At 38.4% G+C, this 27,796-nt stretch overlaps 2 long non-coding RNA genes across 8 annotated transcripts in view; one reads left to right on the forward strand and one right to left on the reverse strand.

The window, feature by feature from the left end:
* LOC129629325 (uncharacterized) overlaps positions 1 to 27,796 on the forward strand; it is a 104,636-nt gene that overhangs the window by 68,933 nt on the left and 7,907 nt on the right. For 2 of the 7 annotated variants that reach the window (XR_008703161.1, XR_008703154.1), the window contains exons 3-4: positions 1,730 to 1,822; positions 5,194 to 5,300. The exons of 1 other annotated variant lie outside the window; for it this stretch is intronic. This is a non-coding gene — a long non-coding RNA (uncharacterized LOC129629325). The remainder of the gene's footprint in view (positions 1 to 1,729; positions 1,823 to 5,193; positions 5,301 to 27,796) is intronic. 4 more of the 7 variants (XR_008703155.1, XR_008703157.1, XR_008703158.1 and 1 more) reach the window with 4 other exon arrangements.
* The window catches only part of LOC129629327 (uncharacterized), a 49,217-nt gene continuing 28,743 nt past the window's right edge, over positions 7,323 to 27,796 (reverse strand). The window contains exons 3-4 of the long non-coding RNA XR_008703164.1: positions 26,407 to 26,447; positions 7,323 to 7,561 (exon numbers count right to left, since the gene is read on the reverse strand). This is a non-coding gene — a long non-coding RNA (uncharacterized LOC129629327). The remainder of the gene's footprint in view (positions 7,562 to 26,406; positions 26,448 to 27,796) is intronic.

A 27,796-nucleotide genomic window follows, 5' to 3' on the forward strand; every position in this document is an offset into this window, starting at 1 on the left:
AGAGATATAAGTTGCCTCTGCTGAACTGCCCCACCCAAAACCCAACTCCAGAATTCAATTTCATGTAGCATGTTTCAGAACTCAGTGAACCTTTAGCCCAGAATTCATGTTGGAAGTGATAGTTTTTGATAACTTGTGAACTCATTATTCTCAAGCTTGTATGCTTTTGCTGATTTGAAAATAACTGCCAGAAACACTGCTATAAGCTTCTACTTCATCATTAAATCTTGCCCATTTTTACATGTTAAAATTGTCTACTCCATTTCATTGGCTTTTGAAGATTTTCAAGCTTAGACAGTTACAGAAAGGATAATTATTAATAAGCAATATCCTCCATGTTTTATGTTCTTTCCCCCAGTAGTATTTTATATTTCACTTCTAACATCTTACCAGAGTACTTCTGAAAGGAAGAATTTCAAATTAAAGTGATATGTATTTCTTATAAAATTTATTGCTAGGAAGACAAATTTTTTTTTTGTCTACATCTCAAGAAAATTAATTAAAAGGTACTAACCAAAAGGAAGGCTTCCCAGGTGGCACAAGTGGTAAAGAACCCAAAAGGAAGGTGAGCCTATGGGTAGTTCAATCGGTAGTTCTCTCCTCATCTAATATGAGCAGTGTTTATCAAAAACTTTCCCCATGCTATGTTGAAAAATATATATTCCCTTGTTACCAAGCAGATACATCTATATATACACAAATACATACAAAAAATTAAATTTGTTCAAATTCAATTAAGTTGTATATTATTTTTGTCTATTACATTTTAAAAACTGGTGATTTTGACTGTGATCCATTTCATTACTAATGACATAGCGTATAAAGACCCTTTGTAATGAGAAACTGCCATTGTGTCAGCAAGAGTTAGAAAATCTCACCCCTCATTTTGGCCACTAGAGTATGAATATGGGGCTTGGTCTGTTCCAAAACCCTGGTGACTCAGCAGTAAAGAATCTGCCTGCAATGCAGGAGCCCAAGGAAATGCTGTTCAATCCTTGGGTCCGGAAGATCCCCTGGAGGGAGGGCATGGCAACCCTCCAGTGTTCTTGCCTGGAGAATCCAACGGACAGAGGAGCCTGGCAGGCTACAGTCCATGGGGTCGCAGAGAGTTGGACATGACCGAAGCAATGACTGAAGTGACTTAGCACGCAGGCATGCTCTTTCCAGAAGGGGATACTGAAACTTAGTATTTTTTAATTTGAAACACAGTATCATGGCTCAGATGGTAAAGAATCCACCTGAAAAGGGGAAGACCTGGGTTCCATCCCTGAGTTGGAAGTTTCCCTGGAGGAGGGCATGGCAACCCACTCCAGTATTCTTGCCTGGAGAAATCCCCATGGACAGAGGATCCTGGTGGGCTACAGTCCATGGTGTCACAAAGAGTCAGACTAGACTGAGGGACTAAGCACAGCACATATATATTTATAGAATTACATAAAATGAAGAACTTAATGACTTATCATTATACCTGTATAAACAACACCAAGGATAAGAAACAGCAATGTGGAGGTGAGCTATTTAAATTTATTTTATATTTGAGTATTGTCGTTCAGTCGCTGTTATATGCAGCTGTTTGCAAGCACAGGGATTGCAGTGCACCAGGCTTCCCTGTCCTTATATTTGAGTTTAGTTGATTAACAATGTTATGTTAGTTCCAGGTGTACAGCAAAATGATTCAGTTATGCATATACTGAATATCTATTCTTCTTCAAATTATTTTCCCATTTAGATTATTACAGAATACTGAGAAAAGTTCCCTTTGATGTCCTCCCATCCCTGTACAATCAGTATCTCTTCCATTCTCTACCCATTTTCTCCAAAGGTTAGTGCTATCTTGATTTCATCATTTTATTGGATTTTTATCTGCTACCTAAGCATTTATCAATTTATCAATGCCAAAGAATACCCAAACTACCACGCAATTGCACTCATCTCACATGCTAGAAAAGTAATACTCAAAATTCTCCAAGCCAGGCTTCAGCAATACGTGAACCTGAACTTCCAGATGTTCAAGCTAGTTTTGGAAAAGGCAGAGGAACCAGTGATCAAATTGCCAACATTGGCTGGATCATGGAAAAAGCAAGAGAGTTCCAGAAAAACATCTATTTCTGCTCTATTGACTATGCCAAAGCCTTTGACTGTGTGGATCACAATAAACTGTGGAAAATTCTGAAAGAGATGGGAATACCAAACCACCTGACCTGCCTCCTGAGAAACCTATATGCAGGTCAGGAAGCAACAGTTAGAACTGGACATGGAACAACAGACTGGTTCCAAATAGGAAGAGGAGTACGTCAAGGCTGTATATTGTCACCCTGCTTATTCAACTTAGATGTAGAGTACATCATGAGAAACGCTGGGCTGGAAGAAGCACAAGCTTGAATCAAGATCGCCAGGAGAATATCAATAACCTCAGATATGCAGATGACACCACCATATGGCAGAAAGTGAAGAGGAACTAAAAAGCCTCTTGATAAAAGTGAAAGAATAGAGTGAAAAAGTTGGCTTAAAGCTCAACATTCAGAAAACTAAGATCATGGCATCCAATCCCATCACTTGATGGGAAATAGATGGGGAAACAGTGGAAACAGTATCAGACTTTATTTTTGGGGGCTCTAAAATCACTGCAGGTGGTGATTGCAGCCATGAAATTTAAAGACACTTACTCCTTGGAAGGAAAGTTATGACCAACCTAGATAGCATATTCAAAAGCAGAGACATTACTTTGCCAACAAAGTTTCGTCTAGTCAAGGCTATGGTTTTTCCTGTGGTCATGTATGGATGTGAGAGTTGGACTGGGAAGAAGGCTGAGCGCCGAAGAATTGATGCTTTTGAACTGTGGTGTTGGAGAAGACTCTTGAGAGTCCCTTGGACTGCAAGGAGATCCAACCAGTCCATTCTAAAGGAGATCCAACCAGTCCATTCTAAAGGAGATCAGTCCTGGCTGTTCATTGGAAGGACTGATGCTAAAGCTGAAACTCCAATAACTTTGGCCACCTCATTCGAAGAGTTGACTCACTGGAAAAGACTCTGATGCTGGGAGGGTTTGGGGGAAGGAGGAGAAGGGAACGACAGAGGATGAAATGGCTGGATGGCATCACCGACTTGATAGACGTGAGTCTGAGTGAACTCCGGGAGATGGTGATGGACAGGGAGGCCTGGCGTGCTGCGATTCATAGGGTCGCAAAGAGTCAGACACGACTGAGCGACTGAACTGAACTGAACTGAAGAATTTATCTTTAAATACTATAATGAGATTTTGCCCTTTAAAATTTTATATTCCTGAATGTTGATATGTATGCTTAAATGTTTTCTTTTATTAATCATTACTTTTATAAGATTCATCTTTGATGTTGCATGTAGCTATAGCTGATTCATTGTTCTTGCTGTATCATGTTCTATATTTGTAATTTACTGTTTGTTACTTAAAAGAGATTAACATTGTTTCTTGTCTGATGCTATTACAATTAATAGTAGTATGAATATTAGTCTACATGGTTTTTGGTATATATGTCACATGTCTGAAGTGTGTACATTGAGCATTGGAACTGCTCAATCATAAGGTTTATGTTCAATGTTAGTGGAAAATGATAGTCTTATTCCGAAGCAGTAGTTTCAGTTTACATGCCCATCTGGAATGTAGAGAATTCCAGTTGACCTACATTCTTACCAACACTTAATATGGACAGAGTTTTTATTTTAGTCAAACTGTTCCATATGTGTATTAAGCTCGTTCTGGATATAATTTCCTTTCACTGACTAATGACACTGAGCCACTTTTCCTGTAGTTTAAAGCCATCTGCAAATCCTATTTAATTCAATTCCTGTTCAAGTCCTTTGACTTTTAACTGGATTGTCTATATTTTTGTAATGGATTCATGGAAGTATTTTATACTTTGGAAATAAATTATTTTCAGTTATAAGCATCTCAATACTTTGTCCCATTGCCATTTTACTGTTAATAGAAAAATTAGTTTTAAAGCAGAGAAGGTTATCTTTCCCTTCAATAACTTTTATGTCCTTTTCAAGACAATATACTTCTTATCACAACCCTCTATCTTTATAGAGGTAACCACTGGCTGTTGTACTAATTATATCCTGTTTTTGAAAAGTGTATATTTAAAATCTTTTTATGTACCCCTACATAATTAAAAAAAAAACTTTTGTTATACATTATGTAAAGTGTCATACTTGATATATTTTTATGTATTGCTTCTTTTGATCAATATCTTATGTTACTTGTTCATATATTTCCATCAGTGAATATTCCATTATAGGTACATAATCTTTAAGATTTATAGATAATTAGGTCTGTTTCTGAGATCTCTAATTTACTTCATTTGTCTATTTTTGCATCAATATTTCACTACTTTAATTTTTTAATTTATAATAATATGTATTGTTATCTGGTTATGTTTGTTCTCCAAATTTGTTCTTTACTTCAGTATTACTGTGACTATTTATGGGCCTTTGCATTTTCTCATAAGTTTTAGAATCAGCTTAACAATTTCTACATAAAGCCTGGCCATAATTAAAATTGCTTTGATTCTATTAATCAATTCAGGGAAACTGGCATCCTTAAAATATTTAGTCTTTTAATTAATATTTTCCTAGGAATTTGATACTACCTGTGATATTTCAGTTGTCTCATAATTTAGACTGATCTAATTACTTACAGCTAGTATATGGTAACAAAATACATATTTGCATATTGACCTTATATTCAGTAAGCTTGCTAAATTAATTTGCTGGTTCCAATAGGTTTTCTCTAGATATTTTGCTTTTATTTTATTTTTCTATGTATGCATTCATGTCGTCTGTACTGGTAGAAGTTTCAAGTCTTTCTTTCCAATCCTTATGCCTTTTATTTTGTTTTGTTCTCTTATATTGCTGCTATAGCTGAAATTAATGTTGGAATGTGGATTGCAAATACACTTGTCTGTTACTAATGTCTGGAGAAAGGTAGTATTTTACCATTAAATGTGATGTCTGCTATAGTTGTTTGGAAATCTTTATCAGATTCACATGGGGAACTTCACTTGTATTCCTAGATATATTGACAGAAAGTAGTTCACATATTTTAAAAAATTCATTCTTATATACTTTGTTTTTTAACTATAGCATTAAGTCCATTTTCATTTAATGTACCTTCTGACTTCTTATTTATCCTACTTGTTCTTTTCCTATTTCTAGCTTTGCTTTGGATTCGTATTTCTAGTGGCTGCTCTAGGAATCCCATGCCACTCTAAGCCATCTGTAGGTCTGGAAGGTGGGTGTGCTTCAGCCTCTGTGGCTCCAATGTGAGTGAGAGTCCTGCTACTGCCCCTGGTTTCAAACGCTGAGCTTACCTTTGCTGACAGTCTCACATGGATTATGTAGTTTCTGTTGTCCCATGGACTGAACTCCTCCACCAGTTTCCTCCACCTGATTCTGAATGCAGAGGCCAGTATGTACATGGCTTAAGCTTCGCTCACACTTGATGTTTCTTTTGCCTTTTGATGCATACACATTTTTTTGCATAATTTTTGCCCCCATCTATATTTGTTACCGACTTCCCTTATAGCTCAGTTGGTAAAGAATCCTCCTGCAAAACAGGAGACCCCAGTTTGATTCCTGGGTCAGGAATATCCCCTGGAGAAGAGATAGGCTACCCACTCCAATATTCTTGGGCTTCCCTTGTGGCTCAGCTGGTAAAGAATCTGCCCACCAAAGCAGGGGATGGAGGTTTGATCCCTGGCTTGGAGAAGATCCCTTGGGAATGAAATGGCAACCCAATCCAGTATTCTTGCCTGGGAAATCCCGTGGACAGAGGAGCCTGGTGGGCTGCAGTCCATGGGATTGTGAGAGTTGGATGTGACTTAGTGACTGAACAACAGTATCTTTTACGTTATTTTTGTATTTTATTAATCATTTATCTACTTTTGTATTTGGAGAAGAGGGTGGCTTGCAACAAACAGCTGCAATTCTTATTTCACCTAGTTTCTACTATCTGGATTTGGAGCAGTAGTCCAGACTAGAGATGACGACGGCTTAGGCTAAAGTGGTGGCAGCGGACAGAACTGTCTCGATTTGAGATACATTTTCTATCAAATTTTATAAAAGTTTCATATGAATGTCAGCAGTAAGACACCTAGGAGCTGTAAATATCTCAATCTTCTTTTTGGAGCAACGGAATAGATTTAGTATCATTATTGAAGTGGGAGAAATTAGAAGAGAAATGTTGCTTTTAGGGGGCTGCAGTTCATAGTTTACTTCTGGACATGTTGAGATAAAATGTTTGTGGGACACAGAAATGGACACATCCAGCAGATTGTTGGATATGCAAGAGCCTTAGTAGAGAAACCTGGTCTAGAGACAAAACATTGGCAGTTGTCAGCGTACAAATGTATCTAAAAACATTCTCTCCAGTTGATGTTTTTGCTCTAGTCAGTCACATGTGTATGCTAATTCTGACCTAAGCTTCCCAACTTCTGCAGGCAGGTCTTACAAACACCCTCTCCATTTCACATGATTCCAGAGCTTTCTTCTACTCAGCTTATTCTTAACATTTAAATAGAAAGGACATAAAAATGGCTCATGACTAAATCCAGTGAATATGGGTTGACTTATGAAGAAATGGGTATGGAACAGAACATTGGGTTATCCAGGTAAACATGAGATTGGAACTTTTGTCTGATTTGTTTTGTCTTCTAACATCATTTGAGGTATTTCGCATGCATATTTTTCTTTTAAACAGACGAAGTTTATGTAAACTCTTCTTTCATAATTTAAAGGTTTTTCAGAAACAAGATCCATCATAAATATAAAGGCATATTCTCAAGAGTGCAATCAATGACTTAGTTTGTGAAAATGAATAAATGAAAACTTCATTTATTGTTTCTGAAGACACTTAAAATAATAGTAGATATACTATTCTACATCTTCTTATATTCAGATCCTCATTAGTGAAAACTGCCAAAATTCATCTAATCAAATGGTAGGTCAGTTTTCCTAGCAATATTTAAAAAATAGAGTATGTTCCAAACTCTAGAAAAAATTTCAGAAAGTATGATTTTGAATTCCATGATTAGTAGTGCAATCATATTACCAACGTATGATAGGCAAAATGATGTGGAACTTTATAACTACCTGTAAGTATATTTGAAACTTTGAGTAGTCCTTCCCCCAAAGGAAAAACAGAGAATGAAGAATCAGAAAATGAAGGTCAGTACCAGAATAGAAAACATGTATTTGAGGAAAAACAATGCAACTGGCTCGATATTCTTGAATAAACTTTAATTCTATTAAAATATTTGATAACAGTGCAGTCTTTAGACATAGGATCCTTTGTTATCTATACTACAGGTTACAATAATTATTCCCAGACAAATCTGAATAAGTTAAGTGAAAAATGAGACTTTCTGCTTTAAAACAACATAATCAAAAAACTGAAGTATCTTAATAGAAATTTACAGGCAAAGTCTTATCAGGTTCATTTCCTGACCTGATTTTCCATCCGATGTGAAGAGCTCTCCCTGGCTCACTGGGGCTTCGCCTGATTTAGTCTTCTGCTGAGTCTTTGCTACCAAAAGTGAAGTAGTTAAGAGAGTTTAATAAGTGCTATTATAATGAACAATCCGTCTCTGGATGCTGTGCTTTAAAAATCCAATAAGCTGACTTTGACTGCATGACTTTAACTCTGTTAATTAAAGCAAGTACTGTTCGAGGGAAATGAGAGGTGGATGATGGAGGTAACTGGCTTTCTGTTCTTTTTCCCTCTCCCATTCCTACCCTCACCTATGTGGAAGGGAGATGGGCTGGAGATGTAATAGGGATGCAGGCCACTTAGTAAATGCTGAATTACATTCAGGTCTGTTCATTAGCCTGGGACTTATTGTCAGCCAGTTAATGGAACATTAATTAAAAAGCATATTCAATGAGGTGAGGATCATTTTCATGTGGAAGGTTTCTACCTGTCTTTGAAACCCAGCTAATTATCATCATTTCACAGAACACCAAACCTTGGTGGCATTTAATAAAATATATCTTGTGACAGCAGCATGTCTAAAGGAACAGTAGTGTAGGCAGCTACCAAATTGGCAATGTGACTGGAAGTTAAGAGAATTTAAGAGAGCTTTAAAACTCTAAAAGAGGAAATGTGCAAGTTAAAACTGTGCTTTTTTGTTACTTTAAATGTATTTTACAGAAAAGGTGCCTATAAACACTAGGAAGTTTTTTCATTTGATGGGTAGAATTTCTCTTCCTTTTCTTTTATTTCCCAAGTCACTCTATTTTACATTTGTGCTCAGAAATTCAACCAAAATGCTGTTTTCTAGATAAAGTTTATGATATTGAAAAAATACATTTGAATTAAGTTTTAAATATATTTTTTATGCCTACTAAGGTAAGGTCACTGTTCTAAAGACTAAATTTTAATTTTGTTCACAAAATTGTGTCACAATACACAAATAGAACAAAACTCTTGATCTTGTGGTGAGTTATACTCTTGAAAGTTTGGAAAATATACACTTCATACAGGTATACTAAATTAATGGCAATGTTTGACAACTTTTAGTTTTTAAGGCGGAGAAGGCAATGGCACCCCACTCCAGTACTCTTGCATGGAGAGTCCCATGGATGGGGGAGCCTGGTGGGCTGCAGTCCATGGGGTCACTGAGAGTTGGACATGACTGAGTGACTTCACTTTCACTTTTCACTTTCATGCATTGGAGGAGGAAATGGCAACCCACTCCAGTGCTCTTGCCTGGAGAATCCCAGGGATGGGGAACCTGGTGGGCTGCCGTCTATGGGGTTGCACAGAGTTAGACATGACTGAAATGAATTAGCAGCAGCAGCAGTTTTCAAAGAAAATTTGATTTTAGGTTTATCACCATTCAAAATACTATACAATTAATAATCATGGTAAAAAGAACACTAAAATTCAGCTGTACTTATACAAATACATATATATGTAGTGTGTATATATATATATACACTTATATATTCTAAGCCATGAAATTAAAAGATGCTTGGCTTCTTGGAAGAAAAGCTATGACCAACCTAGACAGCATATTAAAAAGCAGAGACATTACTTTGCCAACAAAGGTCCGTCTAGTCAAAGCTATGATTTTTCTAGTAGTCATGTATGGATGCAAGAGCTGGACGATAAAGAAAGCTGAGCGCCAAAGAATTGATGCTTTTGAACTGTGGTGTTGGAGAAGACTCTTGAGAGTCCCTTGGACTGCAAGGAGATCCAACCAGTCCATCCTAAATGAAATCAGTCCTGAATATTCTTTGGAAGGACTGATGCTTAAACTCCAATACTTTGGCCTCCTGATGAGAAGAACTAACCCTTTGGAAAAAACCCTGATGCTGGGAAAGATTGAAGGCAGAAGGGGATGACAGAGGATGAGGTGGTTGGATGGCATCACTGACGTGATGGACATGAGTTTGAGTAAGCTCCAGGAATTGGTGATGGACAGGGAAGCCTGGCGTGGTGCAGTCCATGGGGTCACAAAGCATCAGACACGACTGAGCGACTGAACTAAACTGATTTATTATGAGATAATTATTATGTTTAATACATACCAAGCACAGTCTCTGTGCTTTATAATCATTGGCTCATTCAGCATTCTCTTTGTCCCCATTTTACAGATTAGAGAACTGAAGGAAAATCATCCAAGGTTACAGAGATGGTGTATGTCCCAGCCTGGATTCAAATCAGGCCTGTCTTTATTCCAGGCATGCACTTTAAGCCAGCATACTCCACTGATTAAAAAAAAAAAATTTTTTTTTTTACAAAGAAAAATTTTTTTGTAGCTACTAGCCAGTTATTGTTGTCTTTTGTATTCTAAAAAGTGGCCATGGTGTAAAATGATTAAATACATTTTTATAAGTGGAAACATGAGTATGAGAGGAAAAAAGATTCTGGAGTCAGATATGAAAATCTTAGTGCCAGACTCTTAAGTTGAAATATATTTTTTGAAAGATGAAAGAAAAAAAAGAAAAACACTAAAACTCAATCAACTGTTGCCCTACAGATAACCCAGAGATATAAATTAATTACATACATGTACTAGTATGTAAAGTTCGTGTCTTATGGTTTTAAGAGCTCCAGAAATCCTGTGTATTTGTGGATGGGCTCACCTTTTTGTCCTCTGGCACTTATAGCCTCATCACTTTCATCTGCCTTCATGTATAGGACAAATCCCATCCTACCCTTCATCCCTGTCTGTATCAATCTAAAATACCAATGTTATCCCTCATCCCCAGAATTTCATATTGTTCCACACATTTCCTGTTATTCCTCATAACAAAAATCCTTTGTATCATCAAACTCTTGTCTGTTTCCTCCTTTCTCTCCTGGGATTCTCTCTCCCAAGGATACTGTTTCCCTTGCAGTTCTCTTTAAGATGTGACCATCAGTCTGCAAAACTCTTATTCCTGGAATTAAGAGTATGTGTCCTTTGGGTCTTCATTGCTGTTTTCATTAACTTTTAATCTCATAATCTTATGTTCTTAGATTTCTAACAACTACCTTAACTCACTGCAGTCACCTTTAGACCTCTGCATTATTCAGCTTTAATCTTTAGAGATTTTTCGTTTCAGGTTTACAGTCATTCTCTCCAATACTATTCCAGTGTTAATTCAGGTGATTTCAATACCCATGCAGATGATCCTTCCAATGCCATGACTTACTAGATCTTTAATTTTCTTTTTTCTGATTATCTGGTGCTGCCCCCACCTTAACTCTTCATTTCTGTGGCTGTCAAGTGGGCTTATCATTGACCACTTCAGTTCCTCTACAATCCTAGTCTCAATTTTAAACAACACATTTCAGATTACACTTCCATGTCTTTCCCATTTCACTCCTTCAAGAACCCTAATTCCAACATTCCTTTAGCTGAACCCAGATTTACAATTTATTATTGCTATCTACTTTGCACTTTTCCTTCCATAACATTCTTATTTTTAAACCAGTTTATATCCATGCTCCACCATCATCATATTATTATTTGTTTCACCTTTCATCATATTTAAAATTCAAACTGTAATGAAAATCCCTACTTATATGTACCTGATCATTGCATCAATAAAGCAACTAATTGTTACAAAGGAAAAACTCAGAAAATGTGCTGACAGGTTTCCTTCTAAATTTATGACACTGACCAGAAATTGTCCCTTAGGGTATAGCCACGTAATTCTGTTACATTTCTCTGCTTCACTCAGACCTCTATTATACTAGATAATTACACTTTCTCCTGTCCTCAAAACTCCAAATTTTTCTGTATCCACCTCCTTCTAAACTTATGATTTGCATTTGTACTTTACCAAAATAAATACATAAAAGGACATTTTTCTGCTCCCAGTATCACACCTATGTACTCCCTGCATCTATAACCCAAATTCTTACCTTTCCCTCATTCCCAGAAGTGGACTCTCTGTATTCCTAGAGACAATCTCTTGAATACTTTTTTCCTTTTTCAGCTATTCCAGGCCATAGATCCAATAATAAAGTTGTTCCTTGTATGATCAATTTTCTCTTTCAACTGGAAAACAGTATAGTTTCTACATAAGCTATGGTTTCTGCTAGTGAAATACTTTTTATAAGTCCTGAAACAAAAATTCTAAAAGCACCTTACCTATACATTGCATTCTAGCTACCACTCCACTTCTCTGTGCTCATTTAGAACAAAACACCACAGAGATAAACATCATTATTGTCTCTCAACTCCTATCCTCTCTTTCTTGCACTTACTTAAATCTGGCTTTTGCCACTGCTATTCCATTGAAACAGCTCTTACCAATATTGTCAGTGAATTCTCAGTTACTGACTCTGATGACCAGTTCCCAGGTCTATCAGCAGTATTTGACACAGTTGATCACTTTCTTTCTCCTTGACAAATCTTCTTCACAACCTTCTTCACCTTCAGAAACCCCTTCAGGGATGCTTTAATCCCCTCTGTCCTCCCACCTCATTGGCCCTGCTTTCAGCCTCCATGTCCAGATCCTCATCATGACTTTATGTGCTTGGTGCTCCATCTTATACAGTCTATCACTTTAAAGAACATCTGTTTGCTTTAATTTCTGAAATCAATGTTTTCAGTTTAACCACCTAAATTAAACTCTAGACTTGGAAAATTAAATTCTGAACTGATGGCTCCATTTCCTTCCCTCTCATACTTAACATGTTCAAAACTACACTTCTGATACCCCACCTGTCTCAGTAAATCCTAGTGCCATCTAGTTAACTCAGGCCAGCATCTTTGAAGTAGTATTTGAAATATCTAAATACACTAAATTTACGCTAAAAGCAAGCCCCATGGGTCTACTTCCAGTATCCACAATTAGAATATCTCCCTTGTTTTCTCCACCACTTTTTTTTTTTTAATCTCAGCCACACTAAAGCAATAGCCCCCATTAACTGATATCTTTATATCAGTGAAGCAGTTCCTTAACATATTTAAAACTGCAATTCTCTTGCCATATCACTGTATCCCCGTTCCATATTGTGTTTATTGTACTTCACCAGTAAACTATGTAAAAAACCTTATATTTTAATTAAAAAAAATCAGCCTCCCTTCTATTAGATTTTATAGTTTGGTATCAGGTAGTTTTGTTTTTTTTTTTTCCAACTGTTATTCCTAGCACCTAAAATAAATGTCTGACATACAGAAGAAGTTTAGAAAATCATTTAGTAAGTGTAATACACAAAATATGGTACTAATAGGTTAAAGTTCCTTTCCAGGACTACCAACAAGAGTACAGATGAGAGGTGGGAGAAGAAAAAGACATAGAGAAGAGAAATTTTCTCTCTCCCTCTCTTGCTAATGTTACCTAGAGAATGAAATAAGTACCTAGACACAAAAATGGCTTTGTGGAGTTATTATGCTTTAAGAGCACAGAAATGAAAATTTGAAATTCAATGAAAAGAAAAAAATATTTTTACAAACTAGTTTTGGGCCAGTATTCCATTTGAAAATATTATAGGAGCTTTTATCAGGTGTTATCTATGAGGGGGATTCTATGATACATAACCTTGAGAAAACCTGATAGGTAAATTCTGTAACATATAGAATGATTATATACATATAGATACACACACACACACACATACATAATCTTTCTTGACAATGGCATGAAACTAGACATAAACCACAGGGGGGAAAAAAAAAGAAAAAAACTATTACATGGAGACTAAACAACATGCTACTAAAAGTACAATAGGTCAAGGATGAAATCAAAGAAGAAATTAAATATTACCTTCAGACAAATGACAATGAAAACACAACCGTACAAAAATATATGGGAGTCAGCAAAAGCACTGCTTAGAGGGAAGTTCATAACAATAACTGTCATCCTCAAAAAAAGAAGATAAATCTCAAACAACCTAACCTACAACTTAAAAGAATTAGAAAAAGAAAAACAAACAAAACCTAAAATAAGGAGAAGGAATGAAATAATAAGTACCAGAGAGAAGATAGATTAAAAAACAAACAACAAAAATCAGTAAGAGCAATAAAAGCAAGAGTTTATTCTTTGAAAGGGTAAACAAGATTGATAAGCCTCTGGCCTTACCAAAAAGAGGAGAGAGAACCCAAATAAATAAAATAGAAATGAAAAATGAGACATATTCCATAACCAAGTTCACAAGAATGGTTCAACATACACAAATGTGATATACCACATAACAAAAGAAAAGACAAAAACTAACCGATCATCTCTATAAATGCAGAAAAGTCATTTCTGCAATTTCTCCAAAATTCAGCATTCACTCATGATATAGACTCTTACCAGAGTATGGAGGAAACATAACAAACCCACAGCCAATATAATACTCAGTGGTTAAAGGCTGAAAGCCTTCCCACTAAAATATGGAAAAAGACAAGGATGTCCACTCTTCTATTCAAAACAGTATTGAAAGACCTAGGAATCAAGCAAGAAATAAAAGGTATCCACATTGGAAGGGAAGAGGTAAAATTGCCATTATATGCAGATGACACGGAGAAGGTGATGGCACCCCACTCCAGTACTCTTGCCTGGAAAATCCCATGGACAGAGGAGCCTGGTAGGCTGCAGTCCATGGGGTCGCTAAGAGTCAGACACGACTGAGCGACTTCACGTTCACTTTTCACTTTCATGCATTGGAGAAGGAAATGGCAACCCACTCCAGTGTTTTTGCCTGGAGAATCCCAGGGACGGTGAAGCCTGGTGGGCTGCCATCTATGGGGTCACACAGAGTCGGACACGACTGAAGTGACTTAGCAGCAGCAGCAGATGACATGATTCTACATGCCGAAAATTCTAAAGATTCTACACAAAAACTGCTAGAGATGATAAATGCAACAAGGTGGTAGAATAAAGATCATCATGATGAAATCAGTTGTATGTCTTTATACTAACAATGAAATATCAGAAAAGGGGTATGTAAAAAATACCTTTCAGAATCACAACCCTCAAAGTGAAATACTTGGGAATATTTTATTACAAGAAGGTGAAAGACTGACATGCCCAGAACTATGACTCATTGCCAGGGTCCAGCCCCAGCTGATCCAGGGTATTCGAAGGAGAGACGGCGTAGGCGAGGGTCAGGGAACAACTGCTTAATTAAACGTTAATTAAGGATATAAAGAGTAATAGAATGAGGATAGCTCAGTAGGAAAATTCAGTGGAGAAAAGAGGCTGAGTAGCTTGGTTTACGCGGGGGACCAATAAAACTTCAAGACAAGAAGCTTGTACCACTTACGTAGGCCGCAGGCGTCCTTCCATTCTCCCGAAGGAGAGGAGACACTGAGGCCTCCCCGGTCGGATCTTAGAAGCCCAGACATAATTAGTAAGCATGGTGGGTTCCGCGCTCCAGATGGAGACTCAGCCAGAGTGAGAGAGAGACATGGGGAGACCAGTCTTTTGAGGAACTGATCCCAATTCTTTATTTTCCATGGTCTACTTTTATACACTGAGATGTTATGCAAAAGTCACGTGGGGTCAGCAGTCCTGACTTATCAAAGTCAGGTGCTTCATACAAATGTATACAGAGGTCTTAGGGGTGTTACATCATCTTCTGGCCAGGGGGCCTGCTGACAATTTATGATCCTCTCCTTGTGACAGCGGTCAGTCAACCAGGACACTTATTTCTCCAGGGGTGATTATTCTTAAAACAGACGCCACCCAAATAAAGTTACATTCCTATAGGGTGAGGGTGTAGTGGGTTTTAGTTAAGGAAAGAATTTACTTAGCCTAAGGTCTAACGTGATTTATATCAAAGGTTAATACTTATTTCTTCTATATATTCATTAATGTGTGTTAAGGGCAGGGGATATGGAGACTTAGCAACAAACATTGGCTCAACAAATGAAAAACCCTTCACCAATACAATTTCTAATCAGCCCATTATACTTATACTAATAATTTTCTAACTTTTCTAAGGAACCTGTTTTTAGAAGGTTTAAAGCATCCCTTGCCTCTCACAGTTGGGAGGCTGTGAGCAATCACATGTGGCCGGACAAGCCTGTCAGGCAGGCTAGAGAACCTTCAGAGGAGTTTGTAGGTTGAAACATTCCTATCACACCCAGGAATTATTATTAACTGGAGCTCTAAGTTAACTCCTTCTCCAAAAGAGGTGGTGGGGGACAGCCCCCCGTAAAGTCAGAGGTGTAGGTGAGAGCACAAAGTAGTAAGGTAGGCAGGCTCTGGTCATGGGGGTAGATGCTCGAGGATTTCCAGGGAGACTCCTGAAGCTCGATCCCACCTTTGCGTATGTCGAGCCTCCTTCCTCAAGACCTTTGCCATGGGCGGAGTGCCTCACGCCGGCCCCCAACAACTCATTAATGAAGGAAACTGAAGATGATTCAAAGAAATGGAAAGACAGCCTGTGTTCTTGGATTGGAAGAATATTAACTTTTGACCAGAGATGTATTAATATGTCTTTTGTTACCCAAACATTAACTAGAGATATTTCAATATTCACTTACATAACAAATCACCCACCACAGACATTACTTTCTGCAAAAAAATCCCCTTGGTCAATAATGTGTCAAAATGACCCTATTATGAAAGCAATCTACAAATTTAATGTAATCTCTATCAAATTACCCATGACATTCTTTTCACAGAACTAGAATCATCCTAAAATTTATATGGATTCATAAAAGACCCAGAATTTTCAAAGCAATTCTGAAGAAAAAAAAACAAAGCAGGAGGCATAACCCTCCCAGACTTCAGATAATCCTTCCAGGCTACAGTAATCAAAACAGCATGGTATTGGCACAAACACAGACATATGGATCAATGGAATAGAATAAAAAGTTCAGAAATAAACCCGCACACCTACAGTCAATTATCTTTGACAAGGGAGACAGGAGTATATAATGGAAAAAGACATTCTCTTCAGCAAGTGGTGCTAGTAAAGTTGGACAGCTGCATGTAAATCAATGAAATTAGAACACATCTTCTCACAGTACACAAAAATAAACTCAAAATGGCTTAAAGACTTAAACCAAAGACCTGACACCATAAAACTCCTAGAAGAGATCATAGGCAAAGCATTCTCTGACATAAATTGTACCAATATCTTTTTAGGTCAGTCTCCCAAGGCAATAGAAGTAAAAAACCAACAACAAAAAAGATGAGACCTAAATGAACTTGCAATCTTTTCCATAGCAAAGAAAACCATAAACAAACAAACAAAAAAGACAAACTACAGAATGGGAGAAAGTATTTGTAAATGATGCAGCCAACGAGACCTTAATTTCCAAAATAAACAAACAGCTCATACAACTCAACAAGAAAAAAAACAAAAACCAAATCTAAAAAAGGTAGAAGACCTAAATAGATATTTCTCTAAAAAAGAAAATAAAGGGCTAACCAGGGCATAGAAAGATGCTCAGCATTGCTAATTATTAGAGAAATGCAATTCAAAAATACAGTGAACCTCACATCAGTCACAATGGCCATCGTTAAAAAGTCTACAAATGACAAAAGCTGGATAGGTTGTAGAGAAAAGGGAACCCTCCTACACCGTTAGTGGGAATGTAAATTGGTGCTGTTACTGTGGAAAACACTGTTTAGGCTCTTTAGAAAACTAAAAATAGAATTATCATATGATCTAGCAATCCCACTCCTGGATATATGTCCCAACAAAACTCCTAATTCAAAAAGATACATGTACTCCTGTGTTCATAGCAGTACTATTCACAGTAGCCAAGACATAGAAACAGGTAACCTAAATGTCCACTGAAGGATGGATGGATAAAGAGGATGTAGTATACAATGGAACACTAACTCAGCCACAGAAAAGAACAAGTAATGCCATTTTCAGACATGTATATACAATCAGAGATTATCATACTAAGTGAAGTAAGTTGGAAAGAGACATGCCATATGATATCACTTGTGTGTGGTATCTACAATATGACACAAATGAACCTACCTACAAAACAGACTCACAGAGAGCAGACTTGGTTGCCAAGGGGGAGGAGGTTGGAGAAGGGATGGAGTGGTAAGTTGGTTAGCAAATGTAAGCTATTACATATGGAATGGATCAACAACAGGGTCCTACTGTATAGCACAGGGAACTATATTTGGTATCCTATGATACATCAGGGCTTCCCTTGTGGCTAAGATGGTAAAGAATCTGCCTGCAATGTGGGAGACCCAGGTTCAATCCCTGGGTTGGGAAGATCCCTGGAGAAGGAAACGGCAATCGACTCCAGTATTCTTGCCTGGAGAATTCCATGGACAGAGGAGCCTGGCAGGCTGCAGTCCATGGGGTTGCAAAGAGTCAGACAAGGCTGAGTAACTACACATTCACTTTCATAATAAATCATAATGGCAAAGAAGAGGGTGTGTGTGTGTGTGTGTGTGTGTGTGTGTGTGTGTGTGTGTATAATTGAATACTTTGCTGTACAGCAGAAATTAACATTGTAGATCAACTATACTTCAATAAAATATTATATACACATGTATATGTGTATGTATAAAGTTTTGTTATAAGCCTCAGTGACTTGGAGGTCATTTGTTACTAATGGAATACATAGCCTAAGCTGACTGATACAAGAAAATTTAGAAACAGATTTACGTTTTAGATGAGATTTGATGTGGAAGGTGTTTACCATATAGGCCTAGAGTAGTTGAGAGAAGCACTGGAATTCCATATTTAGAGAGCAGATTTGCAAATGTCTGGAGGCAGAAAAACAGTGTGATTTTGAAGAACTGCAAATCTTTAACATGTTTGAAGTTCACAAACACATAAGCTTTGGAAAATAGGTCAGGATTATATCATGGTCAATTTTATATATTATGTTGTCTTCAGATTTCTACTATATAGACCTTAAGACTTTTAAAGAGTGAGGGTGGCAAAACTGATTTTGTCATTAAAAAAGTTTGTTCTAGCTCCAGGGTAGGAGGAGATGAACTGGGTTATAGTGAGAGACTATTTGGGGAATACACATCAGTTCAATACTAGGAAAACTTGTATCATGACAGTGGTGATGGGGATGAAAGGATACATTCTAGGGGCCTGTAGGTGGTAGAAGAAATAATAGTTATTGAGCTACTGGAACTGGGAGGAACAAGTAGAAAAAGAAATAGAGGAATAGAAGGAGAATGATGATGTATGCTGAAGAACCCTAAAGTTTGTATATCTCTTAACAAGAAAATATTTCTACTACACTGTTAATGAGGAAGCATGGGGGTAGGGAAGAGTAGAGGATTTTTTTCCTTTAGATGAGGCTGTTTGATGACAGACAAAGGTATGTATTTGTTGAGTGACAGTGTTTAAGAGAGTCACATTAAGAGGTCTACAATCACTTGTTCATACTGTTAGTAATTATCTGAAAAATCACTTTTCATTGTAGGCTGTGCCTAAAAATATAATCCAGGAGGATGAACACTCTCGCCAGTTGCTTGCTTCAATATACTTTTATTTACAGTAAATAAGTTTCTCTACATGGCTGGAATCCTGGAGGACACAAACAAAATTTGTGCACACCAGGACCCAGGGGAAAGAAGCAGTGACCCCACAGGAGACTGAGTCAGACCTACCTGTGAGTGTTTGAGGGTCTTGTGCAGAGGTGTGGGTCAGCAGTGGCCTGCCACAGCAACGGGGGTACTGAGAGCAGCAGTCCTGGGGAGTACTAGGCAGCATAAGCCCTCGTGGAGGTCACCATTAGCCCTACTATAGAAACCTGTAGCTCTACTATAGAAACCAAAGTAATGCTCAAAATTCTCCAAGCTAGGCTTCAATAGCATGTGAACTGAAATATTCCAGATGTTCAAGCTGGCTTTAGAAAAAGCAGAAGAATCAGAAATCAAATTGCCAACATCCATTGAATCACAGGAAAAGCAAGAGAATTCCAGAAGAAACATCTACTTCTACTTCATTGACTTTCTAAGATTTTTGACTGTGTGGATCACATCAAACTGTGGAAACTTCTTAAAGAGATGGGAATACCAGACCACTTTACCTGCCTCCTGCAAAATCTGTATGCAGGTCAAGGAGCAGCAGTTAGAACCAGACGGGGAACAATGGACTGATTTCAACTTGGGAAAGGAGTATGTTGAGGCTGTGTCACCCTGCTTATTTAACTTCTATTCAGAGTATATAATGCAAACTGCCAGGGTGGATGAAGCACAAGCTGGAATCAAGATTGCCTGGAGATATATCAAAACTTCAGATATGCAGATGGCACCACCCTTATGGTAGAAAGCAAAGAGGAACTTAAGAGCCTCTGGATGAAGTGAAAGAGGAAAGTGAAAAGCTGGCTTAAAAGTCAACAGTCAAAAAACAAAGATCATGGCATCTGGTTCCATCACTTCATGGCAAATAGATGGGTAAAGAATGGAAACAGTGACAGACTTTATTTTCTTGGGCTACAAAATCACTGCAAATGGATGGTAACTGCAGCCATGAAATTAAAAGACCTTTGCTCCTTGGAAGAAAAGCTATGACAAGTCAAGACAGCATATTAAAAAGCAGAGAGATTGCTTTGCCAACAAAGACCTGTATAATCAAAGCTTTGGTTTTTCCAGTGGTCATGTACGGATGTGAGAGTTGGACCATAAAGAAGGCCAAGTGCTGAAGAATTGATGCTTTTAAACTGTAGAGTTGGAGAAGGCTCTTGAGAGTCTGCTGGACTGCAAGAAGATCAAACCAGTCAATCCTAAAGGAAATCAATCCTGAATATTCATTGGAAGGACTGATGTTGAAGCTCCAATACTTTGGCCACCTGATGTGAAGAGCTGACTCATTAGAAAAGACCATGATGCTGTGAAAGATTGAAGGAGGAGAAGAGCATGACAGAGGATGAGATGGTTGGATGGCATCACTGACTTAATGGATATGAGTTTGAGCAGGCTCTGGGAGATGAAGATGGATAGGGAGGCCAAGCATGCTGCAATCCATGGGTTCACAAAGAGTTGGACAGGATTTCGTGACTGAACAACAATAATAACATAGAGACTTATAAGCTATAGGACTTGGTCACCTCAGGCCAAATAACTAACAGAGAGGGAACACAAACCCGCCCCCCACCCCCACCATTGCCCCAGCAGACGATTGGATTAAAGTTTTACTGAGCATATCCCTGACCACCAGAGCTTCCCTTGTGGCTCAGCTGGTAAAGAATCTGCTTGCAATGCCAGAGACCTGGGTTCAATCCCTGGGTTGGGAAGAACCCCTGGAGAAGGAAAGGTAACCCAGTCCATTATTCTGGCATTGAGACTTCTATGGACTGTATAGTCCATGGGATTGCAAAGAGTGGGACATGACTGAGCAACTTTCACTTCACTGCCCACCAGAGCAAGACCTAGTTTCTCCCACAGGAAGCCCTTCCCATCAGGAAGCTTGCACAAGCCTCTTATCCTCATCCACCAGATGGCAGACAGAAGAAATAAGAACTACAATCCCATCAGTCTCCAGAACTAATATCACAATCACAGAAAACTACCAAAATGAAAAGAAATAGGATTATGTCTCAGATGAAGGAATAATATAAATCCTCAGAAAAAAACAATAACAAAAAAAACTAAATTAAGTGGGGATAGGCAACCTCCCAGAAAAATAATTCAGAATGATAATGATGTTTCAGGATCTTGGAAAAAGAATGGAAGCAAAGATTCAGAAGATGCAAGAAATAGTTACTAAGGAGATCTAGAAGAACTAAAGAACAGAGATGAACAATACATTAGAAGGAATCAATAGCAGAATAATTGAGGGCCGAGTAACAGATAAGTGACCTGGAAGACAGAATGGTGGAAGTCAATGCTGCAAAACAGAATACAGAAAAAAGAATGGAAAGAAATGAAGACAGCCTAACAGACCTCTGGGGCAACATTAAACACACCAATATGTGCATTATATGGGTCTCTGATGGAGAAGAGAGAAAGAAAGGATCCGGAAAATATCTGAAGAGATAACAGCCAAAAACTTCCCCAACATGGGAAAGGAAATAGCCAACCATGTCCAGGAAGCACAGAGAGTCCCAAGCAGGATAAACCCAAATAGGAAGACTCCAGGACGCATGGTAATTAGAGTGACAAAAATTAAAGACAAAGATAAATTACTAAAAGCAACATGGGAAAAATGACAAATAACCTATAAGGGAGAACCCATAAGGTTATCAGCTGATTTCTCAATGGAAACTCTACAAGCCAGAAGGGAATGGCATGATATATTCCAAGTGATGAAGGGAACAAACTACAACCAAACTACTCTACCCAGCAAGACTTTTATTCAAACCTGATGGCAGAATCAAAAGGTTTCCAGACAAGCAAAGGAGAAATCAGCATCACTAAACCAGTTTTGCAACAAATGTTAAAGGAACTTCTCTCAAGAAACACAAGGAAAAAATCTACAAAAAATAAACCCCAAACAAAGAACAAAATAATAACAGGATCATATGTATGAATAATTATCTTAAATGTAAATGGGTAATGCACCAACCAAAAGATACAGACTGGCTAAGTGGATACAAAAACAAGACCCATAGATGTATTGTCTACAAGAGACCCACTTCATACCTAGAGACATTTACAGTCTGAAAGTAAGGGCATGGGAGAAGGTATTTCACAAATGGAAAATGTAAGACAGGGTGATCTGGAAGACTTTGTTTTACGATATGCCATAAGGAGTAAGTATTTCTGAGGAAAGCTGATGCAGCATATTATTACATCTTTTAGTCATAAGTTTGGAGAAGGCAATGGCACCCCGCTCCAGTACTCTTGCCTGGAAAATCCCATGGATGGAGGAGCCTGGTAGGCTGCAGTCCATGGGGTCACTAAGAGTCAGACACGACTGAGCAACTTCACTTTAACTTTTCACTTTCATGCATTGGAGAAGGAAATGGCAACCCACTCCAGTGTTCTTGCCTGGAGAATCCCAGGGACAGGGGAGCCTGGTGGGCTGCCGTCTGTGGGGTTGCACAGAGTCGGACATGACTGAAGCAACTTAGCAGCAGCAGCAGCAGTAGTAGCCATGTTAGAATAACAGCAGAAATTTCTAATGGAGAAGAAATCAGAACTTCTGGTTGTGTTTTCATTGTACTTTTAAACTAAAGAAATTGGGACAAGTTTATATCAAATTTAGACTCTACTTTGTTGATAAATAAGGAGTAAGATACAGATTTATCTGTAATATAATGCAGGCTGGAGAGGGGAGATATCCAAATGGTGGTTGTGGGTTGTCAGATTGAACCTTTTATTACTAGTTAGAACCAAAAAAATGTTAAGAGAACACAAAAACTATTTGACTTGATGTTTAACTTTGAAAAGGGAATTTACCCAATTTCTATCATCTCATTTCACTGACATGGATGCACCCAGACAGTGTCATACAAAATGAAGTTAGAGAAACAAATATTTTATATTAACACATATATGTGGAATCTAAAAAAATGGTATAGATGATCTTATTTGCAAAGCAGAAACAGAGACACAGGACAAATATATGGATATCAAGGGGGTAGGGAATGGGTGATAGGAATTGGGAGATTGGGATTGACACATATACACTCTTGATACCATGTATAAAATAGATAACTAATGATAACATGATTATCCCTGTTTCCTGATTTCCCTGCTGTCTCAGATGGTAAAGAATCTGCCTGCAATGCAGGAGACCAGGGTTCAATCCCTGGGTTGGGAAGATCCCCTGGAGAAGGAAATGACAACCCACTCCAGTATTCTTGCCTGAGAAATTCCAAGGACAGAGGAGCTTGGCAGGCTACAGTCCATGGGGTCTCTAAGAGTCGGACATGACTGAGCGACCAGCACAGAATGATAACCTACTGTCCAGCACAGGGAACCCTGCTCAGTGCTCTGTGGTGACCTGAGTGGGAAGGAAGTCCAAAAGGGAGGGGATATGTGTATACGTATAGCTGATTCACTTTGCTGTACAGTAGAAAGAGTTATTGTAAATAACTATACTCCAATAAAAATTAATTAAAAAAAAAGAAAAGGGAATTTACCAATACGGAAATCTCAGAACAGATAAAGAGAGAAGTCAAGGGTTTGTGGGGAGAAATAGGGGAAAAGGGGAAAGGTATTTTTTTAAAGAAATGAATAGTGTGATAAAATTCAGGAGAAACTGGAGCAAGAATTTGGCAGCAAATAACATTGGGGCAATGAGTGTTAAGAACTGGGATTTTCTCCTTCTAAGAGCCTAAAGAAAAATTCCTAAGTTGGCAGGCATATAGTCAGTTGGATCTATTCATGTCTTCTCTCCTTCCTTAATCCTCTTTTTCTTTTCAAGTTCTACCCTATTTCACAGTTAAGGCTGTTTCACTTTTCATTCCAACTACTACTTCTGTTCTCAGCAGATACTTTATTATTGCTCCCTGGGAAGGAATCAACTTTTTTATCTTCTCTTCTCTGACCCAGATTTGGTGACTACAACTTCTGAGGTGGTTTTAATAGAACTCTTCTATCCCCATGAAGTGTATATATTAGTCACTCAGTCATGTCTGACTCTTTTAGACCCCTATGGACTGTAGCCCACCAGGCTCCTCTGTCCATGGGATTCTCTAGGCAAGAATACTGGAGTGGGTTGCCATTTCCTTTTCCAGTGTATCTTCCCAACCCAGGGGTTAAACCCATGTCTCCTGCATTGCAGGCAGAGTCTTTATCATCTGAGCTACCAAAGAAGAACCATATCTATTCCCATAGTTTATTCTAATAAAACATATAAACTCAGGAATTGATTCAGAAAAGGACATTCTCATGAGTACAGCTGGACTTGCTTCCACCCTCATTCTTCAGCTAACACTTGGGAGAAGTTGATCAGATTGGGTAATCTTCTCTGGGCAGGCTGCTGCAATGGATTCCAGCACTTTTATATTTTTCTGTTCCTCTGGGTATAATCAGATTCTCTACCTAATTATCTGAATGTGGTTTCTGTGGTTTAAATTGTCTGATGTGTTAGCTTAAGCTGTGGGGGTAATCAATAGTTTAATTAGTCACTCCATTTCTAATTCTGTTCACGTTACTCACATTATTCATCTCACACGCAAATAAAGCCTTTTTTACCCCTCTTGCCAAAGTCAAAATCTGATCAACTTATATGGTATGAACAGGCATGGAAAAAAACAAAATGTATGCCTGCCTTCTTTTTTTGGATTTAGGGGTTCTAGTGCAGAGATGTAGAATAGGAAATGGCACCCCAATCCAGTATTTTTGCCTGGAAAATTCCAAGGACAGTAGAGCCTAGTGAGCTATAGTCCAAGCTATGTCTGCTGCTCTCAGTTTCTTCAGTCTTTGCAACCCCATGGACTGTAGCCTGCCAGGCTTCTCTGTCTATGTGATTTCCCAGGCGAGAATACTGGAGTGGATTGCCATTTCCTTCTCCAGGGCATCTTCCTGACCCAGGGATCAAACCCATGTCTCCCGTATCTTCTGCAGGTGGTTCTTTGCCACGGAGCCACCAGAGCCCTGGGCTATAGTCCATGAGGTCACAAAGAGTCAGACACAGCTCACTAAGCACACATGTGCAGAGATGATGTGAAAGCACATGAAGATATTTTTATGTGGATCCAACTCCCTTATATGAATTTGGGGATCAATTTCTTGCTGGCCACTTCAACAGGAAATACCTAAATTTACTCTGAGTTAACTCTGAAAGAAAAATGTATAAGGATAAGAACCTCAACCTGGAACTTCCCAGGTAGTCTATTGGTTAAGACTCCATCTTCCAATGCAGGAGGGGCAAGTTCAGTCCCTGGTAGGGGAGCTAGGATCCCACAGGCTTTGTGGCAAAAACCAAAACCAAACAAAACATAAAACAGAAGCAATATTTCAACAAATTCAACAGGGTTTTTTTTAAAAAACATGGCCTATATAATAAATAAATAATACAAGTAATCATTAAAAAAACCTCAACCTCACAAAGTTAGTTTGGATGTTAAATTTAAGATGTATAGAACAAAATGGATTGCTCACAAATGACAGTTAAACAAAAACACTAACAATGAAGCGTGAAGATATCTGTAAAATGAAGAGTTATTTGGTGACTGAGGTAGATTCTGTAGATAGGAATCTCTGCTGAGTCAAATGTAGAATTCAGAATTTGGGTTTCCTGATAACTGTTGATCTTTTGGGGTATCTGCATATCTATTAGCACAGATAAGCATAGATTTTTTTGGTTTTTCTTATTCTGGCTTTGTTGTGGTTATTTTGCAGTTGTTTATTTTTTCTCATCAATAAAAATATAAACAAATAAAAATATATAAATAATATGTGTGTGTGTATGCATATAAAAAAGTGAAAGTGTTAGTCATTCAGTTGTGTCTGACTTTTTGTGAACGCATGGACTATATAGCCTGCCAGGCTACTCTGTCCATGGGATTCTCCAGGCAAGAATACTGGAGTGGATAGACATTCCTTTCTCCAGGGGATCTTCCCTACTCAGGGATCAAACCTGGGTCTCTTATATTGTAGGCAGATTCTTTACCATCTGAACCACTAAGGAAGCCATATATATATATATACACACACACACACACACACACACAATATATATGTATATATGTACATGCTGCTGCTACTAAGTTGCTTCAGTCATGGCTGACTCTGTGCGACCCCATAGATGGCAGCCCACCAGGCTCCCCTGTCCCTGAGATTCTCCAGGCAAGAACACTGGAATGGGTTGCCATTTCCTTCTCCAATGCATGAAAATGAAAAGGGAAAGTGAAGTCGTTCAGTTGTGTCCAACTCTTAGCGACCCCATGGACTGCAGCCCACCAGGCTCCTCCATCCATGGGATTCTCCAGGCAAGAGTACTGGAGTGGGATGCCACTGCCTTTTCCAATATATGTACATATATATATGTATGTATGTATACATGTATATATGTATATATACACAATATATATGCCTATATATGTGTATATATATGTATATACACAATACAGAGGACAGTAGGAGGGTGGAAGTAAATACCTTGTTCTCCTTACCAGGACCCAGGAATTATTGTTCAGCACCTGCAAAGAAGAACAGTCAGAAATTAAACAAATCAGTCTCATGAAAGACTCTGTGAGAATTGAAAGCACCCTGGGAAGCACCAGGAGTCACCACCCCAGGCAGAGCATTGCTTTTCTAGGCAATTAGTTAGGGTAGCTGACTCAACAGAACCCTGGCAGAAAACAACTGCTACTAAAAGAACACTAAAATGCCCTGTGGGTACAGCAAACCTCCAGTGGAGACTGGCAGGACAACGTAATACCCAGATGGCATAGGTTTATCCTGATCACATGTGCAGTAGCCCTTGGGGACTGTAGGGAATATTTGTGGGCATGGATACTGCAGAATCTGACACTTTGGGTGAGAAGATGAGGTCCATAGCAATCTGTAATGCCCTTTTAGCTATACAAACCCCCAGGAGAATTTCAGTGACAAGAATTCAATTTCTGTTACTTATTTTACCCAAAGGCCATCACCAAAAAGCATTACCAACAGAGCCATGTTAGGCAGTCCTACAAGAACACTGCATTTTGATTTATCACTACATGCACATCTGCATAAATATACAGGTTCATATGGAGTTAGCATTTCATATGGACTCCACAGCTTGGTAACCAGAAAGAACCTTTAGATAATTCAATCCAGGTGATTTTCACACATATTTGAGCTGGAGAACTTTTTATTAAATCTGCTTTTCTGTTCAGCATACATTTACTGAGCATCCGTGGGTGTGTAAACATAAACATGAATAAGATAGTGTTTATCTCAGAAATGTTTCAGTTTGCTAGAGGAATCTCTCTCCTCTTACACACACGCCCCACAGTGCTACACATTTATAAATATGAAGGAGCATATAATGGGCAGAATGGCAAGGGTGAAGAGAATGGGAGACACGTAGGAAAACAGAAAACGAAGGTTTCATGGGAACAAATATTTCTTGGGAGTTTGAGGGATGGGGAAAATTTTCAAAGGCAGGACTTTTCAGATAAGTCATTCATGGAATAAGAACAGACGAGCAGAGGCACTGGCTTAAAATATGAGAAATTCTGGGACACAAATTGGGTTGCAGCAGTACAGACCTGAAGTCTGACTTCATTTTCAGGACAGTATGGGTCCATTTTGAGAAGGATATTCATAATGAAAGCTGCCCTTGGGGAAGGTTGTTCCAGAATCTGAAGAGGCCCTTTCACTGGCAAGGGCAGCAGAGCAGGGGAAGAGAGAAGGTGTGACTGGAGCCTCACCCACCTGCTCTCTCCCCACATCTCTGCAGTGACACTTGAGGTGACTACAAAAACTAAATGGCTCCACAGACAGGGCTGAAAGTCTTTTGTTAAGTCTGTCTCCCACTTTTCACAACTCAAGAAACTGA

This window comes from Bubalus kerabau, chromosome 15 (assembly GCF_029407905.1).
Source record: "Bubalus kerabau isolate K-KA32 ecotype Philippines breed swamp buffalo chromosome 15, PCC_UOA_SB_1v2, whole genome shotgun sequence".
In the NCBI taxonomy this organism is placed as follows: Eukaryota; Metazoa; Chordata; class Mammalia; order Artiodactyla; family Bovidae; genus Bubalus; species Bubalus kerabau.